Below are 13,833 nucleotides of genomic sequence, written 5' to 3' on the forward strand. Positions count from 1 at the left end.
CACAAATAATTAATGTAATTAACTCCAATAAGGATAATAAATAACTTATAATTCTTCCAAAAGATAATATCAACTTCTCAGAAAAGTAATTATTTTACATTTATATTTTAAAATATAATTTAAATGTATAGACTTTTGTTGAGATCTCTCATATTTATTGTGCTCCATGAGAAAACCAAATTATCAACTATACCCAATCATAAATGGATGAAGGCAAGAGAAAAAGTTAGAAGCAGAATTTTTATAGGAAGTAAGTATATCAGCCCATCTTATCATACTAGAAATTTACCAGAGTCTAAGCAAGTACTCACCCTCTTCAATAACTGGTGTTGTGGGTAAGGCAAGTAAAAAAATTAAATGAGTATTTACACATCTGAAGTAGATATATTAGATTTATATATTTTTTCTCTCTACATTTAAAATTTTTTTTTAATGTTTTATTTATTTTGGGTACAGAGAGAGACAGAGCATGAGAGGGGGAGGGGCAGAGAGAGGGAGACACAGAATCTGAAGCAGGCTCCAGGCTCTGAGCTTGCTGTCTGCACAGAGCCTGACGCAGGGCTCAAACCCACAAATGTGAGATCTGACCTGAGCCGAAGCCGGCCTCTCAACCGACTGAGCCACCCAGGTGCCCCTCTCTACATTTTATATACATACATTAATATATACATATGCAAAGATTGTTCTCTGTATCTATGTCTTACTCAAATAAATCAGAATTTTAGTGATACCTCTATCTTATAACTCTCCTTTGACTGCAACAAATGCAGTTTCATTAGCAAATCAATTCAGGTTTGAAGACTCAACATGTTCTGTGCACATCAGCCTCAGCAATGACCCAACATGAGTAGCCAATCACCCGTTTGCCTGTTCCCATTGTCTTGTTCTTTCACTGCTGATGCTTTTACACGCAAATAAGTAGTGGACTGCTCATATTTAGAAAGTCATCTTTGAAGTGTGTTCAGTGTGAGAGAAAAGCAGATTGTAAATGAAATTAGCTTGTCCCAGGCCAGACCACCGTGTGCTTCCCCATCTCCTGCCACTATATCCCTCTTAGTTGAGTTGGTTGGTTAAAAATTCTCAAAACACACCAAACGGCATTATATAAGAATTCAATTGGCATTGTGTAATACGGCAGAATCGAATATCTGGGAAATACATTTTATAAAAACCCATGACAAGAAAGAGATTGCCTACCGCTTTTCACCTCAGTCCCACTGGATCTGTGCAACATGAAAGACAAGCAGAACTTTAATCCTTGCTGCCAAGGCCTCTCTTGCACCAGAAAAGTGAAAAATATGCTTGTTATTAAAAACTGGTGTTCTTGGCAGTGATGGGATTCAAGACTGCGCATTTTACACCAAAATATGGCACGTCGGCATACTAATGTTTTTAGCTGAGGGAATTTGAGACAGGCATGTGCAAGAAGGACTTGCTGACCAGCCCTTAAGCAGGTCATCAACCATCCCGTGAGAGGTGCCTTCCCGTATATCTGTGTCTCTAAGACACTGGGAGGAATTGAAACAAATAGGCCTCGCTGTGCCCCCAGTTTACACACTTAGCTCATACCCTTCGTTACCTTGTCACATTTCCCCAGGACCTTCCCCTCTTCATCAAACCTAGCCTTAAAATCTCAGGTTTAACTCCTTCTTCAGGTCTTCATTTCCTTTTGAAGTTTCCTCTGTCATGTAAAACTTGTAGTTTAAAAAAAATGTATGCTTTTATTGTGTTAATTTGTTTTTTTTACAGGTCTTTGGCCTAGAACTTAAAAAGGTAGAGGAGAAAGAAGATATTCTTCCTTCCCTACAGCAGCATAGGCTGCTAACAGAAAACAACAAGGCCTCCAAGGGTTGAAGGAAAAGCAGGTGAACAGACTTGATGAAACCGCTTTCCCTAAAACTGAGAGGATGAAGGAATATGTCTGCACGTGGCCCCACTGAAAATCCCAGGCATGACAGAAGTGGCTTTCCAGGTGTGCCTGGGGACCCAGGAAGAGACTGATGGGAAGGAAAGGCTGCTGCCAGAGAGGCCACCTGCTCTCAAATGGCTACAGAAGTGGGCCAGGGGGAGCAAGACAGTTCACCACAGACCTCTTCTAGGATACCACGAGGCCTCCAAACCTTTCTGGACCCCTAGGAAGAGCAAAGAATTCCCAAATAAAGGAACCAAGATTTTCCATCAAATCTGGTAGGTGTCCAATTTGATTCCAATTTTGATTCCATTCCAAAAACCAAAACCTATACCATTTTATACTTTCCAGTGTGAGACTGCAAATTATATCCCTTACTGTATATTTTAATTGATGTAACATGGCTTAAATTTCAACTAAGTATTCAAATAAGTATAGTAATCCAGATCATTAGGAGGATATTAAGAATGATTTTTTAAAAAAGTATGTAGTTATTTATTATTTTTTTTATTTTAAACATATCTTTTTCATTTTTTTTATTTTTGAAAGAGAGAGAGTGAGAGAGCATAAGCAGGGGAGGGTCAGAGAGAGAGGGAGACACAGAATCTGAAGCAGGCTCCAGGCTCTGAGCTGTTGGCACAGAGCACGACGTGGGGCTCAAACCCACAAACCGTGAGATCATGACCTGAGCCGAAGCATGATGCTGAACTGACTGAGCCACTCAGGCACCCCTGTATTTACTTAGAGAGAGAGAGAGAGACAAATAGAAGGAGTGAGTGCAAACAAGAGAGGGGCAGAAAGAGGGGAAAAGCGAATCTCAATCTCACGAACCATGGGCCAAAATCACAAGTTGGACATTTAACTGACTAAACCAGCCAAGTGCCCCAAGAATGACTTTTTAATTGCACCAAGTAAAAGATCCTCCTCATAGTGGTCTCCTCGTTCCTCTTAAGTCTAATGAACATTGGGAACTAGTTTGTTTTCCTAGCTGGATTCTGTAGAATAAACTATGAGCTCACTTTACTTTTCTCACACCACTGCCCTTCAAACATATTTCACTTCAGACACATTCATCCTCCTGCGTGATATCTCCTATAGGTCCCACACTTGTGGGTATTACAGACTAATTTTCATCTCTCTCTCTCTCAGCACTGCCATAATGCTTTGTGCTCTTGGAGAAAAGGGAGAATGAAGCTAGCAAAGTGAGGACAATTGAGACCTAAGTTTGGGAAGAACCACCTCCACCTTCCTACATACCTACTGTATAACCATGGCCCTCCCCTGTGGGAGGAGGACAGTAACCAACCATGAGAAACAGTAGCTATGATCGGTCAGGGAGGATGGATGCATTCGGGAGGAGATACAGGTCTCAAGTGAAAGGGGTTAAGAGCCCTTGTGGGTACTGAAGGGCCCTCAGAGAGCTGCTGTACATAGACTTCAAAGTTCAACTAAGGTCCCGTGCTGTAATACTAGGGATTAGAACTTCAACATAGTCACTCTTAGGAGACACAGTTCAACCCGTAACATCCTCCCTAAATATTCACTTGGTTTCAAATTGCTTAAAAGCTCAAGAGTTTCAGCTTTCTCCAAACAGGCCCTCAATTAGGCCTTAAGCCAACAGCTTTAGAGCCATTTGTCTGGAAGTCTCATTTCTTCACAAAAGTTGCTGTTATAGAGCTCATGATTTTGGAAAATCACTTGATCGGTTCTGAGCAACATTTCACTGCATCAAAAATGTCCATCACTGTAGACTTGATTTGCTTATTACTCTCTTAGTTTATCTATATGTCTCAAGACTTACCCAGGAACAGTTTCATTTTTGCTTAATTATAAGTCAAAGTTTCAACATCACTTTAGATTTAAAGTTTCTCTACATTCTCAGCTCAGAGCTGATCTAATTTTTAAAAAATTGTATTTTGGAAGAAAGGAATATGTCGAATGTAGTTTTTTGTTTTGTTTTGTTTTTCCTCGGTGCTGATACCTTTAATCCCTCCAATGGAGTGAGAAAATAAATAACAGAGGCAAGAAAATGTTAATCTGGCTTTGGTGCTTTTATACGATTGGTAGTTTCCCTTTCTGTGGGTTCTTTAGAAATTCCTCCTCAGAGGAGTCCTCCAACCTCCATCTCCAGAACATCTCCCAGGCACTCCAGTAGGTAACTTTTGATTCTCCTCATTACACCCCCACAACCACCTTTGACAGTGTATGTTTCTGCTGAAGTTATGTAAACCAGCGAGCAGTTTTCTCCGGTAGGGTCCTTTTGGAGTCATTTAAATTCTGCTACTTGTCAATGGGGTTCACTTAACCCAGAAGACATATGCCCCCTTAATACAGTAATTGTTGGCATGCTAATGAAGCTATTTTAAATTTTCAGTTGTAACTATTTGAAAGTCTTGAGTAAAGTTTTATGTCTTCTACATATATGAATTTCCTATTACCATTCCTTTCCAAAAAAAAATACTCAGTATGTTTGGAGCATCCAATTAACATTATCAAATTTGGCCAAATATTGATCTAATTGCAAATACACTGTTGGATACCAGTAGTAGTTGTTCTCTTTGGAAGATATAAAGTATTATTATTTTATAGTCATATACACGTAGGAATAATAGTTATGGTAATCTATGAAATGATCATTTTAAAAAGAGAATATTAAATTAGATATTTATGGTCTTTATATATTTTATTTAGATTTATGTAGTAATTTATCCTATCCCAGGAACTTTACAAAAATATAGTGCCTAAGCTTAATACAGACACTTCAATTTAATTGATCTGTATGGGGCCTGGAGATAGACATTGTTTTTAAATCTTTCCAAACAATTCTTTATATGGCCACATTTCAGAAGTCCAGCACTAGCTCCCATATTAAAAACCAAACCAAACCAAACTGAGATTTCCCAAGTTTAACTGATTTTTCCAGGTCACAGAAGATACCTTACTTTTAACTATAGTTAATTACTATAACTTACAATTTAATTAGTCCATTTAAAGTATTTTAAGACTCAGAAATAAAATACATGTGTAATCATTCTAAAGCAAGGTTACTAATTATAAAGAAAATTGAATAGCCTTTATTGTAAATTAAAGAGAAAACCTAGCAGAAACTGAAAAGCAGAAATAAATTCCAAAGATTTATAAAATGATTTGTTTATGTAAAGAATATTTTCTAAAGTAAATTTTTTATAAAAAGCAAGTCAAGTGTTGATGGTTTTGTTTCTAAGGTGACAGTGTGTATCTTTGTTACATATGCCAGAGGGGTACTGTATGCACATAAACCAACATTAAATGAGAGTGCCAGTGTGTGAAATAAATCTAAATATTCCTTTCAGCATTGCAAATTTTGTGTAGTTAGTTCTATATAATTTTAATGTTTACTATCAGAATATTATTTGATATTTATTGACTGGAATAAAATTCAACATTTGCTAATATTCTGCTTTAATTTGTTCAAAAAATAAATTTACTTCCTTGGAAATATGGTTAGTTCGATTGATGCTTTTCTCTTAAACAAGAAAATTCCACTTCCTGCCTGTTTCACTTCAGAAGTCTATGATACAACTTGATATAAAGAAGCAACGTTAAAGGACGGTGTGATTGCTGAGAAGTCACTTTGGTAGGCAGTGTCCTGGGCTGGTTGCTGTGATTGATAGATTGTCATAACAAATTTTTCTTTTTGTCTGCAGGATTGGGGAGAAAAAAGAAACATCTCTGTGAAAATCAACCCCACCAGAAATATATTTATTTGTTTTGAAAGAATTTATATTTAAGAGCTTGTTTCCTACATATGTGTATGAAAAGATGAAACCCTTTAGCCATCAAAGGGCTCTTAGATAAGTAGGTTTACAGGCACTACTGCAGTGCTGTGCTGGTTAGAAATCCTAGGCTATAATTTTAACATTCTAGGTTTATTTGATAAATCTGAACTAAGTTTTTGTCTATCTATTTTAAAGAAGGAATTCTGTTCTCAAATTTAGGAAGAAAAAGGAAACAAAGAACAATTTTTTAAAAGACCCTCCTCAAAGATATACAGTATTTTTGCATATTAGTGAACATGAAATTGTTGCTGATTATATTATAATCAGTAATGGAAAGCATAGAGATTCAAGCTGTTTCATTTGTGTTTTGATTATTTGGAACCTTGGTAATACTAAGAAGATTATAAGCAGATCTTATGAATTTATTGTATAAGAACTGCCTAATTATAAAATTGGGTCAATCTAAATACTTGTGGTACTAATGTGACTGGGTTTGGGTTGTTGTTGTTGGCAGTACTGAATCCAATATTGACGATTTGGAATACTGCTGAAGTGAGATTGATGTATAAGTCTATAAGTCTCTGAGACCATAGTCCTCTGAGAAACTAGGTCAAAATTTTTTATCAATAAACAAATAATCTCCAGATGCAAACGAATTGGGGGACAAGACATCACTTTTATTACATGACCCCTAGAGTACTGCATTTCAAAATTCCCAAGAACAAGTTCTGGTCCTGGTCATCAGGATGAAAAACTAGCTTGGTCAGGGCACCTGGCTGGCTCAGTCAGTTAAGTGTCTGACTTCAACTCAGGTTATGATCTCATGGTTCATGGGTTCCAGTCCCACATGGGGCTCTGTGCTGACAGCTCAGAGCCTGGAGCCCTGCTTTGGATTCCGTATCTCCCTCTCTTTATGTCTCTCCCCCACTCACTCTCTGTCTCTCTAAAATAAAATTAAAGTAAAACATTAAAAAAAAAACCTAGTTTGCTAATATAATTTTTACAAAAAGTTTTAAAATAAATGTTTTTTTTCCTCTAAGTATAGTTTAGATTTAATGTTTTTTTCTTTTCTTTTTTTTCCTTGAACCACAGAAAAACATTTCTTGCCTTCTATACTTGAGGGAAATCTAAGACACAATTTGACATGGAGAAGTACATCCTGACACAATGAATGTAACTAAAATGCATCGAGTAGCATTTTGGAATCTGAGGAGTTTGAAAAATAAATGATAAGAAGTATACTGGGGAAGAAACCCAGAATTTGAAATACCACCAATTTGGCATTGAGTTTCTAATTTTCTTTCTAATTCTGAGGAGTCTTAGGGCTTGCTTTCAAAGACAGCCAGAAACTCCAAACTATGTAGTGAGTGTGAACTATAAGAACTCCAAGAGAAGCCCACTATCCCTTATTCTGAAGAGTTATGAAGTGAATTACTAAGGGCCTGAGAGAGAGAGTGAGAGTAGGGGAAATCTTGTTGGCTTTTCCCTTTTTCTTTCATTTACTTCTGTTCTCTTCCAAGGTAACCACTAGTCAATACTGTGACAGTGGCAGCACTTATAATAACAGTAGTTGCACAGAAACCCAAATCACTGAGAAAGGAAACCCTTCCCTCTAACTAGAGGAAGAATGGTTCTAAGAATGTGGGATCACTCTAGTTGTTTTATTCTCTCTTCATCCTCTTGCTTCTGGGCACCAGAGGTAAGCATCATCACAGGAAGTGCATAACAAAAAGGATCAATTAAAATACCAATTTTCTAGCCAGAAGAAAATGAAGAAGGGCCCTGGGAGCAAGGAATTGCTAGGCCTCTTGCAAAGAAAGAGCTTAAGAAAATGATCATATGAAGTTGTAAATAAATTTTGAGCTCACCCTTGTACTGTGCCTGAATGGATCTAAGTCTAAAAGATACAACAGAACTTTGAGAATTGAACCTAGATCCCAAAATTGGTGGTTGAGTATCATATACACAGGACGGATCCAAATAATACTGCAAAGGCTTTGAAACCTGAATTACCATTGTAATCTCCATCCACAGTAGGTGGGTAGTACCTTGCAAACAACTTATCTGAGCAGACTGCTTGCTAAAGTAAACCAAAGGAAGCAAACAATATCAATATTCTTGATAGAATTTAAAAAGAGAAAGACTTATAGGATAATACTAAAATGTCTAGAATGCAATTCAAATTTACTCAACACAAGAAGAGACAGAACTGTCCTAACATATTTTAATGGAAATGAAAATCAATGGACAGCAATCTCTAAATAAAACAGATATTGGAATTATCAGACAAAGACCATAAGGTAGCTCTTATAATAACAATAATCCAAGATGTAAGGGAAGGCACTTTTGAGATGAATACTAAAAGATAAAAAGTTTCAGCAGAGAAGTAGTATATTTTAAAAAGAAGCAAACTGAAACTTTAGAACTGCAAAATACAATAAATAAAATTTTGAGAAGTTCCAAAATGGGCTCAAGCAGAATGGGGAAGACAAAGGAAAGAATCATTGAACTTATAGACAGATCAATAGAAATTATCCAATTTGCACATCAAGGGGGGGGGGGAGAAACTGTAAGAAAATAAATACGATCTCAAGTATATGTAAGCCAATACCAAAAGATAGAGGGTAAGGCTGAACCTAACAAACTCCATGACAGAGGTCCCCCTCTAAACTAGAAGGTCTAAGGGTCAGTCTCTCTGGAACTATTAGGTGGTTACACATTTCCCAAGGCAGGAGAGACCACTTTGCAATATCCAATCAGGAAAGGCCAGCTACCTCTCCCCACATTCCTAAGGGTGAGGCCTGCAGATGGGAACTTTAGATAGGACCCTGTTACCTAATGTTAAAGCTAACCCGATAGTTGCCGAACAAGATCCTAGGCTTGCCCTGTAATTGGTTAATTTCAAAGGTACTCTAAATGTTGTAATTGGGTCCCACCAAAAGTAATGAACGCTCTGAACAATGTGTATGGTTAAAGTTGCTGCCAATGCTGTTATACAATAATGATTGGATGTCACAATTTCTTGTAACTCCCCCTTCCTAGACCCCATAAAAACCCTGCTCAGCCCTTGTTCGGGGCTCTCAGCATGAATCCACTGTGCCGGTAAAGTCTGTGAGCCCGAGTTTAGGCTTGGCCAGCCTAAGCCTGTAATAAAACCGCCCTTTGCTATTGCATGCATGACTCGGTCTCCCTCGCGGTCTCTGGTCTTTGGGGGATACTGCGACTTGGGCATTACAATAGTATTTGTATTATTTCAATATTAGAAGGAAAGGAAAAATAATGGAATGCAAAAATGTTTTAAGAAATAATGGTTAAAAACTCCTCAAATTGGTCAAATATTTAAACTTACACTCTTAAAAATCTCAGTGAACTCAAAGGAACGTAAACTTAAATAAATGCATGCCCAGGCACATTATAATCAAAGTGCTGGTAATTCAAGACAAAGAAAAATGTTTAAAGCAACCACAGAAAGTAGTTCTTTGCCTATGGGGGACCAATCATTCTAATGATGACAATTTCTCATCAAATACCATGGAGGACAGAAACCAATGGACCAAAATTTGTAAGAAGCAACCGAAAGAAAATAATTTTCAGTATAGAATTCTATGCCTGGAAAAAATAATTGTCAGAAACAGAGGCATAATAAAGACATTCTCAGGTGAAGGAAAATGAAGAGAAGTCTTTGCCAGTAGATCTATCTAAAAGAAATACTAAGGCAAGTTCTTTTGGTTGAGAAGAAATAACACGAGAGAGTTTGGACGTTAGGAATGAAGGATGACCAACAGAAGTAGTAGATAGCTAGGTATGTGAAAGACTCTTTTGTTCTTTAATATTTTTAAATATATATGACATACAGTTATAAATATTAAAGAGAAAAGTGATAACAGTATCTCACTGGGTTTTCAGAGTTTGAAGATGTAATATATATGACAACTATGACATAAAAAGTGATAAAGAGAACCAATTATAATTTTCTACATCCTATTTAGTAAGTTTTCTATATCTTATTTGAAGTGACAAAATATGGTTTTTAAATCAAGTAAATACACACTAAATATGTATTAATAATTATTAATTAATATATTATACATATAATGTACATTTTATGTTATATATTTTTAATCTCTAGAGCAACTACTAAAGCAAACCCACAAAAAAATACACAAAAAGATATAATACAAAACTTAATATGTAATTTTATGTGATACCTCAAAAATATTTAGATGATCAAAGCAAAGGCAAGAAAAGGGGAAAGAGAAAAATTAAAATTGAAAGAAAACAAAGAATAAAATAGTAAATCTAAATCTAAACCTGTCAATAATTATATTAAACACAGAGTATGAATATGCCAATTAAAATTCATTGCCAGAGTGAATTTAAAAAAGAGATCCAACTATATTCCATCAATAAGTAGACAGTGTATTTTTTAGTTGCAATGATATAGGTCAGTGGAAAAAGATATGCTAAGGAAACACTGGTCAAAATGAACCTGGATCAGTATATTAATATCAGGAAAGGAAGACCACAGAGTAAAGAAATTACCAGGGATAAAGTAGAATGTTACATAATGCTAATGTATCAATTCAATAAGAAGATACAACAATCTCAAATATGAATGTGTCTAACAGCAGAGGCATTTCTCCCAGTTAATAGTTTATTCACTGAATAATGAATTCAGGTTGATTCAATTAGTATTTAAAATATTTCTTGAATCTCCTCCCTTTTATCCCTTCTAATACATTTACTTGGATTTTTACAGTTCCCTTTGGATTTCTGCAAAAATATTCTAAATATTTTCTGAATTCTACATTTGCCATCTTCAATGAGTCTACATTCTTGATGAAATGATATCAGTAACATTAATGTACAATTTTGTGGTTTTAAGCTTAACCTGTTTCCCACAACTATGTATAAACACAGCAAAAATTCAAACATTATAGCACAGTAAAAAAAAGAAACACACACACACAAATCTTCTAATCTTTGGCAACTATGCCTTCTCTTGCTTGTGTGTTTACAAATGCTATTCTTTTTGAGGGATAAAATCTCACTAGCCACCTCCACTTTAGGCTCTGCCTATATGACTCCCACTCATACATAGAGAAATAAGATTGCTTTTACTTTCAGGGTACAAATAGTCTAATACAAAAGGAAAGACATAATCACAAGTAGGTCCATGGGGTGCCTGGGCATCTCCGTCAGTTAACCATCCAACTCTTGGTTTCCACTCAGGTCATGATCTCGCGGTTGTTGAGTTTGAGCCCCGCACCAGGCTCTGTGCTGACGGCTCAGAGCCTGGAGCCTGCTTCAGATTCTGTGTCTCCCTCTCCCTGCCCCTTCCCTGCTTATGCTCCAACTCTCTCTCTCTAGCAAAAATAAATAAACATTAAAAAATATTTTTAAAAAATTACAAGTAAGTCCACAAAATTGGAGGATACAAGTGGAATGAGATGTTCAAAATGTCTGCAAAATCAAATTTTTAACTGAGAAATACTCTTACTTATTTTTCTTATAGAGATTAGATATATAAGTCATTATTAAAATTCTACAGTCACATATATAGCTGGATAAAGCCTTTATTTAAAGTGTTAGGTACTGTTAATTAAAGGACTATACTTTATGCTAAAAACCATACTTTCCCATATTTCATTCACTGATACCTCATTCTTGTCACTAACTTCTGAGCCTAACAATAGTTGATCCAAAGGAGCTCTATTATCTTACATGGAGCCCCTGGAGACAAACTCAAGCATGGCAGTTTCTACACTGCCAATTTTATCTAACAGGATAATATCACAAAGTCATAGTAATAGTAAATCTTATTTGGAAAGCATTCAATTTAACTTATTAAAGTTGGATGACAATTTTCTCATCTTTCCTGAATATATGATAAAACTGAAAGAGGGGAATATTTGAGTATGAAAGAAACAGTGATAGGAATATCGCTAAAATAACTTTCTAGGGCCAAAATAGACCTGTTGTCTGCAAAGGAAACAATCAAGAAAACTAACAGGCAACTGACAGAATGGGAAAAGATAGTTGCAAATGGCATATTAGATAAAGGACTAGTCTCCAAAATCTCTAAGGAACTCACCAAACTCCACACCTGAAAAATGAATAATCCAGTGAAGAAATGAGCAGAAGATATGAATAGACACTTCTCCAAAGAGGACATCCAGATGGCCAACAGGTACATGAAATGATCCTCAGCGTCACTCATCATCAGGGAAACACAAATCAAAACCACACTGAGATACCACCTCACCCCAGTCAGAGTGGCCAAAATGAACAAATCAAGAAATTATAGATGCTGGCGAGTGTGGAAAGACAGAGACCCTGCTACACTGTTGGTAGGAATGTCAACAGGTGCAGCCGCTCTGGAAAACAGTGTGGAGGTTCCTCAAAACACTATCCATAGAACTCCCTTATGACCCAGCAATAGCACTGGGGATTTACCCAAGGGATACAGAAGTGCTGAAGCATAGGGGGCACAGATACCCCAGTGTTCATAGCAGCACTGTCAACAATAGTCAAATCATGGAAAGAGCCTAAATGTCCATCACCTGATGAATGGATCAAGAAGATGTGGTTTATATATACAATGGAATACTACATGGCAATGAGAAAGAATGAAATCTGACCATTCGTAGCAAAGTGGATGAAACTCGAGGGTGTCATGCTAAGTGAAATAAGTCAGGCAGAGAAGGACAGATACCATATGTTTGCACTCATAGGTCTAACAGGAGAAACTTAACAGAAGATCATGGGGGAGGGGAAGAGGGGAAAGAGAGGGAGGGAGGCAAATCATGAGAGCCTTTTGAATACTATAACAAACTGAGGGCTGAAGTGGGAGGAGGAAACAGGAAGGGGAGTGGTGGTCATGGAGGAGGGCACTTGTGGGGAAGAGCACTGGGTGTTATATGGAAACCAACTTGACAATAAACTATAAAAAAGAAAAGAAAAGAAAAAGGATGGAGCTGCTTCTGCCCAGGATGATATATCAGCATGGAAACTTGGGTGACTTCCCTAATCCCTGTTAACATTCTGCTTGACCAGGAAGGCAGTACACACTGTCCGCCAATGCTGATGCCAAGACAATGCTGGACTCTATACTTATTTCCTTATTCCTTCTTGCCCCAAACAAGTTTGATTATGTGATCCCAGCAGATCAGATATTTTCTATTTTTCTCTTCTTTGTTCTTTATTCTCTGTCCTATAAAATCTTCCTACCTTGGACCCCATTTTGCAGTTCCCTGCAAACCTAGGGAATGGAAATTGCCAGTTTCAGAAAGTATTAAAAAGTCTATATCATCTAAATTGTCTTTCTTAATCATTTTTGAGCAACTCTTTGTGTAAAAATTCTCTCAAATACAAGTTACTGGTAAGGACATTCTCTGATTTAATGGTCTATATAGAGCAAAATAGTACCAGGTATGGCAGATTACTAGCCACTGGGGCTGGAGGTGTAGAAAGAGAGTAAAGAACCAGGTTGTGATGATAATCATCAAACTATAAACAGCTATTGAACTGTGCACTTAAAAATACTTTTTTAATGCAAAGAGTCAATTTTTTTTGTCCACTTGATATTTCATAGTTAAAGGAGTAAGTCAAACCCATTCTACTATGTTTGGTTTTTGTGTTTATTTTCTTTTATAAATTTTGATGCCACATCCTGCATTGATCAATGGAAAATAAAATGAGTAACATATGAAAAAAAATACTTTTTTAATGCTTATTTACTTTTTGAGAAAGAGAAAGAGACAGAGTACGAGTAAGGGAGCGGCAGAGAGAGAGTGAGACACAGAATGTGACGCAGGCTCCAGGCTCTGAGCTGTCAGCATTGAAAGACTGAATGGAGCTTGAACCCATGGACCATGGGATTATGACCTGAGCCAAAACTGAACACTTAACCAACTGAGCCACCCAGGTACCCCGTACCATGCACTTAAAATACTAAATGATGAGTCGGACTAAAAAAGAAAATATTGTATATCACTGATATGAATAATTGAATGAATGAATGAGTAAATAAGATAAATGAATTCACAGATACAAAGAACGGATTGGTGGTAGTTGCCAAAGGTGACAGGCAAGGGGTAGGCAAATCTGAAAAACCACTGTATCTTACAAAACTATCTAGTATTCTCTCAGATATTCAGAAACAAG

The 13,833-nt window shown here is 36.6% G+C and overlaps 1 protein-coding gene across 1 annotated transcript in view; it reads right to left on the minus strand.

Moving 5' to 3' along the window:
* Window positions 1–13,833, minus strand: part of KYNU (kynureninase) — a 113,734-nt gene that overhangs the window by 86,568 nt on the left and 13,333 nt on the right. The gene's annotated exons all lie outside the window — the stretch shown is intronic.

The sequence above is a fragment of the Suricata suricatta genome, chromosome 3 (genome assembly GCF_006229205.1).
Source record: "Suricata suricatta isolate VVHF042 chromosome 3, meerkat_22Aug2017_6uvM2_HiC, whole genome shotgun sequence".
NCBI lineage: Eukaryota > Metazoa > Chordata > Mammalia > Carnivora > Herpestidae > Suricata > Suricata suricatta.